The sequence below is a fragment of the Monodon monoceros genome, unplaced genomic scaffold (genome assembly GCF_005190385.1).
Source record: "Monodon monoceros isolate NGI ecotype Baffin Bay Population unplaced genomic scaffold, NGI_Narwhal_1 Super_Scaffold_11, whole genome shotgun sequence".
Classification (NCBI taxonomy): domain Eukaryota; kingdom Metazoa; phylum Chordata; class Mammalia; order Artiodactyla; family Monodontidae; genus Monodon; species Monodon monoceros.
This window is the reverse complement of record NW_021703767.1, coordinates 85,280,474-85,295,189: the sequence shown is the minus strand read 5'-3', so window position 1 is coordinate 85,295,189 and position 14,716 is coordinate 85,280,474.

Genomic DNA, 14,716 nt, shown 5'->3' with positions numbered 1-14,716 from the left:
ATAGAGGGGAGGGATCTCTGTTGTTAGAAGGAAAGCTTTATAACAGCATGTTTTCATGCTAGAGATGAAAAAGAATGGCTTTCCAAAGAGCTGAACTGAGATTATGAAATGACTGAGATGTGACTTTCAGAGTGTCCTGGGCAATGCGATGATAAGATGAGGGGTGGCCAGTGTGTGGCACAGTGCTCAGCAGAACCTGAACTGGTCACCCTCCCCTTGGCCATGTGACTCAGGTAAGAAGCATGAGACCTGTCTTGTGGAAGTGAGCGGGGAGGTAAGGGAAGAGAGAGAAAGGCAAATCTTGAGAGATGTGTGCAAAAACAATGGCGTAAGACAGAAGCACAGAAACATATAGTATGATATGGTGTGATAATCAAACTAAAGCCCTTAGTGAAAATGGTTGTAGTTTCTCCATCAGTCAACCCAATGAAAGATAAAATAATGCAGATGAGAGGTAAGAAAGTCATGGCCATCATAATGACCATATGAGCTACTTTTAGAGAAAGATACTGCAACCAGAGAAGGTGGGAATCATCTTGCATGATATGCCGGATTTAATGTCCAAATGCACGACTCTGACAGTTTTCAACACTCTGTCCTCAGAAACCATCCATGTCCCACCCTCCCCCAGTGTCTGTGAGAAGAAGCTCAGATTTCTTAGCCTGGCTTTGGAAGTGTTCCCTGAACTGGATTCAATCTCTTCCATAACTTCACCTCCCAGTGTTCTCTTTCACAGCCCCTATGCTTCAGCCAAACAGGATTATACACTGGACACACTCTGGCTTTCCCTGTTTCCTGCTTTTTGCACACATTGTTTTCTCTACTTCTTCTTCCTCACTGTTGGATATCTACACTCAACTATGCTTCAGGGTCTCATCTCAAGTGCCATTTGATCCTTTCCACTGTTAACAAATAATTTCTGCCAACTCTGAACTTCCTTATTTCTACTCCTCTCAGGCTCTTTCCTTTCAATTTAACCAGAATTTATTGATCACACACCACATATGAGATACTCTACCAGATACTAGAAATACATCTACACATACACACAAATATATTTCATGTCTTCAAGAAACTAATAGTATAAATGGGAAATAATGAGGCTATGTAATAATTTATTGTGAATCAGTGTGAAAAATTCAAGAAGAGAATCATGTACTAAATATACCACCAGTGTCCCAAAGGAGTGATCAGTCCCCATCTCAGTAAATGGCCCCACCATTCACCCAACTGCTTAAACCAAAAACTGTGGTGGTCATCTTGGAGGCCTTTTTTCCCCATAGCCTCCACATCCAGTCTATCAGCAAGCCTGTAAACCCCCATTCCAAAACATATCCCAAATCCATTCACTTTGCTCCTTTTCTACTACTACCATCATCTCTTGTCCTATCAGTCTCCTTATGAGTCTCTCTGCTTCCAGTCTTGCCTTCCTGCAATCCATTCTCCAAAGAGAAGTCAGGATCAGCTTTCTAAAGCATTAATTGAATCATATCCCTCTACTGCTTATAACTTACTGCAGTGGTTTCTAGCTACACATAAAGTCAAAACTTCTTTCCGTGGCCTATGAAGTCTGCATGACCCAACCCCTGTTACCCTCACCAACTTTATCTGCTACCTCTCTCATCCTCTCCAGTATTTTCCACCCACACTGCTCCCATTTCTGTCCTCAGACACACAAACTTGTTCTAATTTTGGCATCTTCATACTGTCTGTTCCTCCTGCCTGGAGCATTCTTCTCCCAGATGCCCTCATGGCTCTTCTCATTATTCATTACTAGCAATGGAGAATTATACCCGCCCTTTGATCACTTAAACATCACTTCCTTGACCATCCTACTTTAAGTAGATGACAATGATGACTACTACTACTACTCTCTATTATATTCCTGTGTTTGTGTCTTTTATACAAATTTAAAATTTTTAAATTATTTTTATTTACTTATTTACTGTCTCCCTCACTACAAGGCAAGAAACTATTTATTTCACTTCTGCCTATCAACAAAGCTTAGCACAGTCCCTGGCATCTTGTAGGCACACAATAAATATTTTTGAATAATATTAATCCCAGTTATCACTTATATAATACCTACTGTATACCAGGTACTCTTCTAGCACTTTACATATATTACTTAGTTAATCTTTGCAACAATGCTGTAAGATAGATAAGATACTATTATCATCCTTATTTTACAGGCAGGAAATAGAGGCTCCAAGAGGCTAAGTAACCTGTCCAAAGTTATACAACTCTTAAGTGTCAGAACTAGGATGCCAACCCTGAGTCTGACTCTAGAGCACTTATTCCTAATCTCTACACAATATTACTTCTGCAAGTGAACTCAGTGTTGAACTGTGTTTATGTGGAAAGGATAATTGCTTAGAGGAGAAAGTGCTATAGTGGAGTTTTGAAGGACAGCTATGAGTTTGCCAGGGAATAAAGGAAGGAGAGGCATTCTAAGTTGAGGGAAGAGTGCATTCAAAAGTTTACATTTTGTAATAATCATTTGTGTATATCTTTCTTTTCATATTTGCATATATCTTAAATTTCAAATAACATTTATTATGTACCTACATGCTCTGAGTGATGCACATATGTATTAGTTTTTAACATCCTTTTCTGGAAGGGGCATTGACAAGAATCTAGAAAAAACTGTGTTCTAACCCCTATACTAGAATTTCAAATTTCTATGACCTATTAAATGCTATTTGATCCTTCGTTTCCTTACTAGTAGATTGGGATACCACCATTTCCTCTAAGAACAGGAAGAAGACAAGGGTGCCCACTCTCACCACTAGTATTCAACATAGTTTTGGAATTTTTAGCCACAGCAATCAGAGAAGAAAAAGAAATAAAAGGAATCCAAATTGGAAAAGTAGAAGTAAAACCGTCACTGTTTACAGCTGACATGATATTATACAGAGAAAATCCTAAAAAATGCCAACAGGAAACGACTAGAGCTAATCAATGAATTTGGTAAAGTAGCAGGATACAAAATTAATGCACAGAAATCTCTTGCATTCCTATATACTACCAATGAAAATCAGAAAGAGGAATTAAGGAAACACTCCCATTTACCACTGCAACAAAGAGAATAAAATACCTAGGAATAAACCTACCTAAGGAGGCAAAAGACCTATATGCAGAAAACTATAAGACACTGATGAAAGAAGTCAAAGACAATACAAACAGATGGAGAGATGTACCATGTTCTTGGATCGGAAGAAGCAACACTGTGAAAATGACTATACTACCCAAAGCAATCTACAGATTCAATGCAATCCCTATCAAACTACCAATGGCATTTTTCACAGAACTAGAACAAGAAATTTTACAATTTGTATGGAAACAAGAAAGACCCTGAATAGCCAAAGCAATCTTGAGAAAGAAAAATGGAGCTGGAGGAATCAGGCTCCCTGACTTCAGACTATACTGCAAAGCTACAGTAATCAAGACAGTATGGTACTGGCACAAAAACAGAAATATAGATCAAAGAAACAGGATAGAAAGTCCAGAGATAAACCCATGCACATATGGTCACCTTATCTTTGACAAAGGAGGCAAGAATGTACAATGGAGAAAATACAGCCTCTTCGATAAGTGGTGCTGGGAAAACTGGACAGGTACATGTAAAAGAATGAAATTAGAACGCTCGTAACACCATACACAAAAATAAACTCAAAATGGATTAAAGACCTAAATGTAAGGCCAGACACTATAAAACTCTTAGAGGAAAACATAGGCAGAACAGTCTATGACATAAATCACAGCAAGATCCTTTTTGACCCACCTCCTAGAGTAATGGAAAAAAAAACAAAAACAAACAAGTGGGATCTAATGAAACTCAAAACCTTTGCATATCAAAGGAGACCATAAACAAGACGAAAAGACAACCCTCAGAATGGAAGAAAATATTTGCAAGTGAAGCAACTGACAAAGAATTATCTCCAAAATATACAAGCAGCTCATGCAGCTCAATAAAAAAAAAAAAAAATCCAATAATGGGAGAAAGACCTAAATAGACATTTCTCTAAAGAAGACATACAGATTGCCAACAAACACATGAAAAGCTGCTCAACATCACTGATCATTAGAGAAATGCAATTCAAAAACACAATGAGGTATATACTCTACCAAATGTAAAATAGATAGCTAGTGGGAAGCAGCCGCATAGCACAGGGAGATCAGCTGGGTGCTTTGTGACCACCTAGAGGGGTGGGATAAGGAGGGTGAGAGGGAGGGAGACTCAAGAGGGAAGAGATATGGGAACATATGTATATGTATAACTGATTCACTTTGTATTAAAACAGAAACTAACACACCATTGTAAAGCAATTATACTCCAATAAAGATGTTAAAAAAAACAAAACAAACAAGAAAAACAAAATACCACACACAGAAAAAGTATATTGCATGTTTCCATGTTTTTTTAAGATTATAAGTATCTGTTTGATGAAATTTTAAAGTGGAATAAAATAAAACACATTTAAACAAACAAACGAACAAAAAAACCACAATGAGGTATCACCTCACACTGGTCAGAACGGCCATCACAAAAAAATCTAGAAACAGTAAATGCTGGAGAGGGCATGGATAAAAGGGAACCCTCTTGCATTGTTGGTGGGAATGTAAATTGATACAGCCACTATGGAGAACAGTATGGAGGTTCCTTAAAAAACTAAAAATAGAACTACCATATGACCCAGCAATCCCACTACTGGGTATATACCCTGAGAAAACCATAATTCAAAAAGAGTCATGCACCACAGTGTTCACTGCAGCACTATTTACAATAGCCAGGTCATGGAAGCAACCTAAATGCCCATCGACTATATGAATGGATAAAGAAGATGCGGCACATATATACAATGGAATATTACTCAGCATAAAAAGGAATGAAATTGAGTTATTTGTAGTGAGGTGGATGGACATAAGAGTCTATCTACAGAGTGAAGTCAGAAGGAGAAAAACAAATACGTATGCTAACGTATATACATGGAATCTAAAAAAATGGTACTGATGAACCTAGTGGCAGGGCAGGAAATAAAGATGCAGATGTAGAGAACAGACTTGAGGACACTGTGGGGGAAGGGCAAGCTGGGACGAAGTGAGAGAGTAGCAATGACATATTTACACTACCAAATGTAAAATGGATGGCTGGCTGCTATATAGCACAGGGAGATCAACTCGGTGCTTTGTGGTGACCTAGAGGGGTGTGGATAGGGAGGGTGGGAGAGAGCTCAAGAGGGAGAAGATATGGGAATATATGTATACATATAGCTGATTCACTTTGTTGTACAGCAGAAACTAACACAACATTGTAAAGCAATTATACTCCAATAAAGATGTGAAAAAAATAAAATAAAATAAATAAGCTACAAGGATATAATGTATAGCACAGGGAATATAGCCAATATTTTATAATTACTTTAAATGGACTATAATCTATAAAAATTTTGAATCACTATATTGTACACCTGAAACTAACTGTAAGTCAGTATACCTCAGTAAAAATTCTTTATTTAAAATATTTTAAAATGTGGTTTCATATCTTTTAGCAGTTTGGGAAGTTCTCAGCCATTATCTCTTCAAATAGTGCTTCTCTCTACTCTCGTCTACATATATATCTGATACGCCTCTTATACTTTTTTCTGTATTTTCGTTGTTTGTCTCTCTATGCTTGTCTCATGTTTTTTCCTGAACTGTGTTCCATTTCATAAATTTTTTCTTAAACTGTGCCTAACTGGTTGTTAAATCCAGTTATTATATTTTTCATTTCTAGAATTTTTATTTCATTCTTTTTTATAACTTTCAATTCCCTGTTGAAGTTTTTAGTTCCTTGGACATATGAAATATAGTTATTTTTAAGACTATGTCTGATAATTCCATTATATCTCCTGTGTATTTGTTTCAAGTACCTGCTTTTTCTTTTCTTTTTCTTTCATTTTGTTATTTTAAAGATATTTTGAGGCTTTGGATTAGAGTATTTTTCTCTAAAGAGGATTTACATTGGTTTCTGGTAGAAAGATAGGCTGGGACCACTACCAATCTCAGATGATCTTAATCCAATTAGGAAATGAAATTTATTCAAATCTGGGCTTTAATTCTGGTAAGGGACAGCAAGCCTAGGCTACCCATGAGCTTCGGGGGTGGGGTGCTCATGAACCTTGCAAGAAATCTTCCTATGAGGGATGCCACTGAACTTTGTGAGAAGCTGGCCAGGTGCCTGGGAACTCAGCAGGAACCAGGCCACTGGGACAGCTGCTGTACTTGCTGGAAGTCACCTTCCTGTCAGGGGGAAGGGTGTCTGAAAGTCACTGGGTGTGAACTCCACTGGGTATGCAAGAGTACCCACTGAGCAGCACCACAGCAAGAAAGAAGAAGAGCACATCCGAACCAAGAAGGAGAGAGGTTTAAAACTGCTCATTCCCACATTGTATTATCAAAGAACTGAAAAAAAACTTTCAACATTAGTGGAATAGATAAATAAAATATGATATACTTATAAAACAGTTCAATATAGAGTTAAAATAATTTGGTCCTACATGTAGCAATGTTGACATATCTCAGAATATAATTTTAGTGAAAAATTGCAGAAGTATTATACAGTATTTTAAAATTTATAATAACTTTTAAAATATACAAAGCCATACAAACATATCTAGTGATGTACATGTAGGAATGTATCGAGTTCAGGATGTTGGCTACCTTTGGGAAAAGTGAGAATAGAATAGGGTGGGAAAGAGGCATACAGGGGAATTTAATTATTTCAGTAATATTTTATTACATCTTAAAAGATCTTACAAAAATGGGAAATGACTAGTGTATACCCATGGTTTTATAATATTATTCTTTATTTTCTATATGTTTGTCATATTTTATAATATTTTTTATAAGAGAGAATGGGTAGAGTCTCCATTATCTGTCACAGAAGATATTTTATAAGTAGTCATGAGCATTATTGTTTCAAGAAGGCCATTCCTATAGGGATGATTGTGATCTGAGAGTTTCCCAGTCTGTGTTCTGGATGGTTCTAATAGGTATTCTGTGAAAAAAAAATCTTCCTGCTTAAATAAGTTGACTATTGACTGGTTACAATATATATTGGCATATACTGAAGGTTAGGGGAACATTTTTTTCTTTTTTGTCTGCATTGGGTCTTCGTTGCTGCACGTGGGCTTTCTCTAGTTGTGGTGAGCGGGGGCTACTCTTCGTTGCTGTGTGTGGGCTTCTCATTGCGGTGGCTTCTCTTTTGGCGGAGCACAGGCTCTAGGCACGCGGGCTTCAGCAGTTGCACCACGTGGGCTCAGTAGTTGCGGCACGCGGGCCCTAGAGTGCGCAGGTTTCAGTAGTTGTGGTGCTTGGGCTCCATAGTTGTGGCTCGCGGGCTCTAGAGCGCAGGCTCAGTAGTTGTGGCGCACAGGCTTAGCTGCTCCACGACATGTGGGATCTTCCCGGACCAGGGATCGAACCCACGTCCCCTGCATTGGTAGGTGGATTCTTAACCACTGCGCCACCAGTGAAGTCCTGGAACATTTTTTTTTAAATCTGTTTAACGCAAACTTTCCTGGCCTCAGATTTTTCTTCTATGTGATATTCATTGATATCTTACTGAACCCTATTCCACACAGCACAGATTAGATAAGTGCTGATTTGCTAAAATAAACCATGGTTATAACATACATAATTCAAGCTGTAAATTTATGAGACAAAATTATGCTATTAAAGAAATCATCCCTTTGTTTAAGCTGAGTATGATTTCTCAAATGATAAACACAATTCCCCCAGTGTTTGATTTTACAGCCATACCTTATCAACCCATTTGTGATACCTTAGTTCAAGGCTTGATTTTCAACTGAAGCATCATTTATAGTAGAAAATATTACAAAAGAAACATGGTGTGACCTACATGTCCATTCCAATCCCACCAATTTTCCTAATTCTATACAAGCTCAATCAGTTGTAACACCCTTTAATTATCCACTAAAATAGTCGTTTTCCAGTTCAAAGCATTCAAAACCTACAAAAGCGTATGTTTGGGGCAATGACTGACAGTACACTTTGGGGGTGGGACTAGAGAAATGCAGCTAATTCTTCACTATTTCTTCTGATGGATGTTCTCATTATTGAAAACTTAGATTTTGTAAATACTACTTGTCTAGACAGGATGTTTGATTCTTAAGTGAATCAAGGAATTCATAAAAGCAATCTAAATGAAAATATACCATCGGGTCACTGGCTGGTACCATTTTATGTAATTTGCTGGCCTCAATATTTGTCAGTTTTTTTATAAACGCATAAATTCCAGTGTAATCTTAATTTGTAAAATAGTAAGAAAGGCTTGCCGGGGGTGACTTATTCAAGAGTTGAAAATTGGCACTACATTTAAGCATTAAGGAAGGATTATTTATTCCCCTTTAAAGTTCTGTCTTTCATATATGGAGTTGACCCTTTCTCTGGTGTCACAAAAATGTTCATTTATTCATTTACTCAACAAAGATTTTTTTAACATGCCAGGCACTAAACACCTTTAAGCCAACTCAACTGCTCTATAAAAATGATCAGTGAGATTATAAAAAAAGCTGTATGACCTTGGAATGCCATTATCCCTACATTCAGTGAATTTTTTGAGCACCTACTATGTGCCATACATTTTTCTAGGCACTGAAGAGTATAACAGTGATGAACAAAAAAGACAAAGTCTTTTACCAGTCTAGTGATTAAGAGAGGTATTAGTCAAGTAATCCTGATAAAGTATGATGATTATGACTATATGGGAAATACAGGTTGATCTTTGAGAAGTTAACTGACCCTTGTTCATTTATTTAACAAGTATTTTTATTATCTAATATGTGCTAGGCATATAGTGCTAACCGACACTTCTAGGAACTTGTGGTCAGCAAGAAACAAATCAAAATATCTGTTCTCATGAAGCTTCCATCCTTATGGAGGTCAAACCTGCAACGCTGGTCTTTGTCAGCACCATGCACCAAACCAGTATTTTCCAAAGGGTGGAACTCATACCACTAGCGAAATTATGTAGGTGGTACACAGACTAATACAATAATAGTTTTACATTTATGTTTATTATTATATTTTACTCATGGTTCATGATATTGGCTTTCCATTTGTGATAGTATAGACAATGATTTCTTCCTAATTGAATTTAATTTTAAAAAGCTGAGTTCAGTCAAAGAAAAGTATCTAGTAAATAAGTATAGATTGTATATAGACTTGGGGAAAAATGTTATGGTGATATGTATATTATCAAAAAACAAAGCAAAACCAAAAAAAAGGGAAACACAGCTTTCACCTAAAATAAAATGTCCAGATGTCAACAGTATCATTCCATTGCCCAAATTCTCAGGATAAACTTTTCATTATTTTAAAGTTTTATAGCTATATGACATAAACTCAATGGAGTGGGGATGAGGGGGGTGGAGAAAATAGATTTACAACATTTTTTATTCCACTCTTCTGTAAACTGCTTGAAAGTAGGGAAAGTCTTATCCATAGTTTTCAACATAGTATACTGCACTTAATAGGTGCTAAATAGATGTTAGATGAAGGAATGAAAGAATCAATTAATGAAATGGGAAATGCTCTATTGTACCATTCAAACTACAGTGAATGCTCTGGCCTGACTCAATGTAATTAGCCACAGGGCATAAGAAGGAACAGTCTCTCTGAACCAGTCTACAAGAGCAATTTAGGACTCTGCCCTGAAGATTCAAGATCTGCTTTTCTAATAGAAGGAACATAAAAGAGATTAACCTTTCTGCTATGTAACGACAGACCAACTAGTACAGCTTGCCTTATATCACTGTCATAGAAGAGCAAAGATAATGAAAAACCCTCACCAAATTAGTTATATGTATTTTTTAGAGGACTGATTAAGACCCTATTAAGTAATCTTTTGCCACCACCAGGGTCTCCGTATTACGCTAACAATCCAAAGAGAAACCATAGAAACTGCAAATTATAGAGAGTTCTTTTTGAACCTATGAAAACTAAAAAAAGGGACGGGGGGGAAGTAACCTTTGAAAAGTGGCATCCTGACAATTTTGTGTGGGAGAGAAATTCTAAGATGCGGGAGAGAAATACTAAGATGCTAAAATATGGTTACCTTCCATATTTTCTGCAGCTTAAGAATAAAATTTTATATCCCTTATTACTGAGGAAACCATTTTTTCTATTTTGAGAGTTTCAAGAATTAAAAGGTCATTAAATATTTTGCTAACAGAAAATCTTAAGAAATAGCTCAATTTCAAAGAATTAAGGATTCAATTATGATGAATAGCCCGTATTTTTTTTTGCTGTGACAATATAAATAATGATTCTGTAAGAGGCAATCTTTCACAATCACATCAGTTCAATCAGGAATTATTTTCTTTCCTTTCCAAACTCTGATTGTTTCACAGTTATCAACACACAAATGAAGTTAATATCCTGGTCCTGTTGATGTCATGCTTGGGTTTCTTGTCAACTGTCATGAGAAATCCTGTGATGAGGCAGGTTGGTAGATGCCCACTGCCAAGTCCTCTTGCCTCATTAGACCAATTTCATAAGGCTTTCTGAATCTGTTTGATAGAAATGGGATCCAGACATCCATGTCTGAAATTAAATTCTCCCAGCAGTTACATCCCAAATAGTGGTCCTCTCTCTGCTTTCTCTTTTTATCGGCTGTGGTGTGAGTTGAGTAGGATAGGATGAAGATGGACTGCTTGGCTTTCAAACTTGCCATTCTTTAAGGAACACGATATGGTCTCCTCAATTTGAACAATTCCTTGGAGCACGATTAGGTCCATGATCCTGCCTAAGTTCGCTGTAAATAGCTTGACAAGGGGAAAAAACGGCTTTCTTCCTCTTCCTAATACACCTTCGATATACACTGTCTAGATCCACTTACAAGTAGTTGCTATGTCAGTCCTTTGACTGCCCTTGCAAATCAATCAAAGGATCTACCATTTCTCTGTAACAAAACAAATGATTTCTTAGTGCTAACCGACACTTCCATGATAAAAGATCCTTTACAAGCCTGCATTTTGTAAATCAAAACTATGGTAAATACAACACACAGAGCATGCTTTCTTTCCAGGGACTAAATAAGCAAGGATTATTTATTCATTTATTTATTCGCATATTTACACTCACATTTTTGTTTGAGGGCATGTCAAGTAAGAGATTAGAAGGCAATTTTCACACCAAAGCCCCAAAGAAACATGATGTTATTCTGTGGAAGTTATTTGATTGTTCTTCATAGTCTTTTCCTTTCAATTGGCATTTAGAGAACTAGCCACACAAGCTGCTCTGTACCTTCCTGCATGATACCATTCCTTCCTGTTCTCCTTATCTGTACCTGTGAGGATGCACGGCTTTCTCTTTTTTCTTTCTTGTGGGTTTGTGCAGTTTCTTGATGTTTGTGACAGGCCACGATAGGGGAAGCTTTTATCACCGTGGGGTTCGGAGGCCTCAGTAAATTGAAAATTGCAAATGAAATCCACTGGGCTTGAATTCATCAGCTATTATGTCAGATGACCTTTGGCAGCTGCTGATAAAAATGAGAGAATGTTAGCTCTGATCCAATTTTCAGCACTAACCATTCCTTTTCAAATCCATTCACAGTCAGGCAGCAGACACATGGGAAGTGAAAATGATAGGGTTTCAAGAGAACGGCATTGTGTTGCAGATTGAGATTTTCTCCCCCTATTTCTAGAGGTCGGCCCCCAGGCCTCTGTCTGGTATCTACCTATTGTCCAATCAGTTTCAATATCTGCTTCAGAGGACATGTTAGCCATCCTTACAGATAAGTGCTTACAGGAGAGAATGTTGGACTTAATAGTTTTGCTTAGGAGGCATCAAGGGTCGCAGTGTAGCAATATTGACTGGCACATGTTAGTTTAATCTGACATTCTAAGGAATGTGACACTAGATTCTTTCAGAGTTGTTGATATCTAGGTGATTTTTTTGTTACCAGCTCTGGTTTTATAAAATTTATTTTTGCACAACTATTTATATTCATGAGTCAGAGATATTCTAAAATGTCTGTCATAGCCAAGCAAGGCAGCCTAAGCTTGTCTAAATAATGTACGGATGCCAAAATTATGGAACTGGGAACCAAATGACTTGTATGCATTCTGATCTTGCAATCCAGTTGAAGGTAAATGTCATCAATAGTATTTCAGGAGCTACACTATCCTTAAATGAGTTCCTACAGCTGGTAGGTTCCCCAATAAATGTAATAGATTTTTATTATGCAGGGGGAAGACACTAGACTTGGTATTTTCCACTGAGGTAGCAAGAACCAGCAAAATAACACTCTGGGTGGTTGAGTCATCAGTATGATTTCCCTACCTGTGAAACACAGAAGCCTTCTAAAAATAAAGAAAATTAAAATTAATCACTTTTCCCCTCACTTGACTGTTCAGAAAAGGAAAAAGTCTCTCCTTCAATTCTTTGAAAATGCTGAGTTCATTGAAGGAACAGTCCCAAATAAATGTGAACTCAAGAAGCATCTAATAACTGAAATCCAGGTATCATCATAATCATTTTCAAAAGAATCTAATAAACTGAAAAATATTAATATCTATATTTATTTAGGTTTTCTTGGTATGAAGACTTACTTTCATATTTGCCCTTGACACTCTATTAGCTAACAGTACATTGAAAACAGGTGTTTATATGTAAATAGGGTTACAAAAATACTTTTCATGGCATAGTAGTTGCTTTGTTTGCGCATAAGATTATGGAACTATAAAGACACTTAGATGACACTGACACTCCTCCAAATGTCAGTTGTTGGGTGGAAAGAATATGGTTCTATAAGCTTCCCTCATAAGAAAAAACATAGTAAGCGCATATATGTTTATAGGATATATAGTATGCATATAGTACCTCTTATTTTGAAAAGTAATTATTTAAAATTAGTATCTCATTGTTATTTCCCTTTGCCTTTTTCTGGTACTCTCAAGCCCTTTTAAGAGAAGACAATGATCTATTGTCCAATGAGCATGTATAAAATGCCTGATGATGGTGTCCAAAAAAATCCAACCCCCCCAAATATACACATTAAAAGTCAATTAGCATTGGGCTTGCCTGGTGGCGCAGTGGTTAAGAATCAGCCTGCCAATGCAGGGGACACGGGTTCGAGCCCTGGTCCAGGAAGATCCCACATTCTGTGGAGCAACTATGCCCGTGCTCCACAACTACTGAGCCTGTGCTCTAGAGCCCGTGAACCACAACTACTGAGCCCGTGTGCCACAACTACTGAAGCCCGCGTGCCTAGAGCCTGTGCTCTGCAACAAGAGAAGCCACCACAATGAGAAGCCCGTGCACCGCAACGAAGAGTAGCTCCCGCTCGCCGCAACTAGAGAGAGCCCACGTGCAGCAATGAAGACCCAACGCAACCAAAAATAAATAAATAAATTTTTTAAAAAGTCAATTAGTATTGAATAATATTTTAAAGGAATCAAAGTCAAGTTGTAAGCAATGATTAGATCTAAAATTAAGAGCAACCACATAACCAAAAAGTATGGATTCAGTATATTCAGGGCTGCCTTTGATTTCCCCAGATGATTGATTTTCTAGGCTTTTTTTTAAACTAATGAAGGCACACATTTTAGACTCTTATAGATTTAGAAAGCCTTGATACATGGTTTCCTATGCCTACACACCTCTGTCCATTTGGACCCCAGACAAATGATGACCTGGCTGGCTCTGTAAAAACACCACTACAACTCATTTGGCTGAACTATCCTTCTGACAGTGTGGACAGCAACTCTTATCAAAAGGCTGAAGCCTGCACCTTCACAAATTTATCAGTGACTAACGTCACACATGGCTCAATTCATCCATATTCGTACAGCAGGACTTGTTTCTCTGAGTCATAGTTTCCCTCAAACCTCTACCTACCTTCAGGTTTTACAGTGGATACTGCCACTAGTTCTAAAGAAGCCAGTGATTTAATAGTGAGCATGTTCTTAGGGAATTGCAACTGTGACAGGCCCAAGCCACTCGGTTTGGACCCAGTCAGCTAACAGGTCCCTGCCAGAAGAAACAGCAGCACCACACTTGGCTGGGCCCTAGGGCCTGGCTTTCAGCCACTGTGATCTGCATGCTCAGATGGATGGAGCAATTAGATAGGCCTGTTAGGTTTTATGTCTTCATTATTGATTTATAGTATGAACTCAGCATGACTATTGAACCAGACCAGCCAGTGAAAAAATTGAGTCATTGATCTTTACATAGGCATGTATTTCCAATTTATATTTGGGGAGGAAATACATGGATAGACCATTATTTCTGGTATTTTGTTCAAGGACTTGAGCAGAGATTTGGGTAATTCATTGTTCCCACCTCCTGATCTTTCACTGCCGTTCCTTCTATGGAAACACTATCCAATAGAACATTTCTGAAATGTTCTACTCTATCCTGTTCAATATGGGTAGCCACAAGCCACATGTGGCTATTAAACACTCGAAATGTTACTAGTCAGACTGAGGAGGCGTATTTTAATTTTTATTTAATTTTAATTGGAATTAATAACCACATGTAGCTAGTGCAGCTACTTGGACAGTGCAGCAGCTTCACAGAATACTAAACTTTCCTCCTCCCTCCATCAATAGCTTTTTCACCTTTTCAAGACCCTGTCTGAACACTACATCTTTTATAAAGTCTTTATTGATTCTCCCACCACAACAGTCCCCACCTCTTTCTGAATACA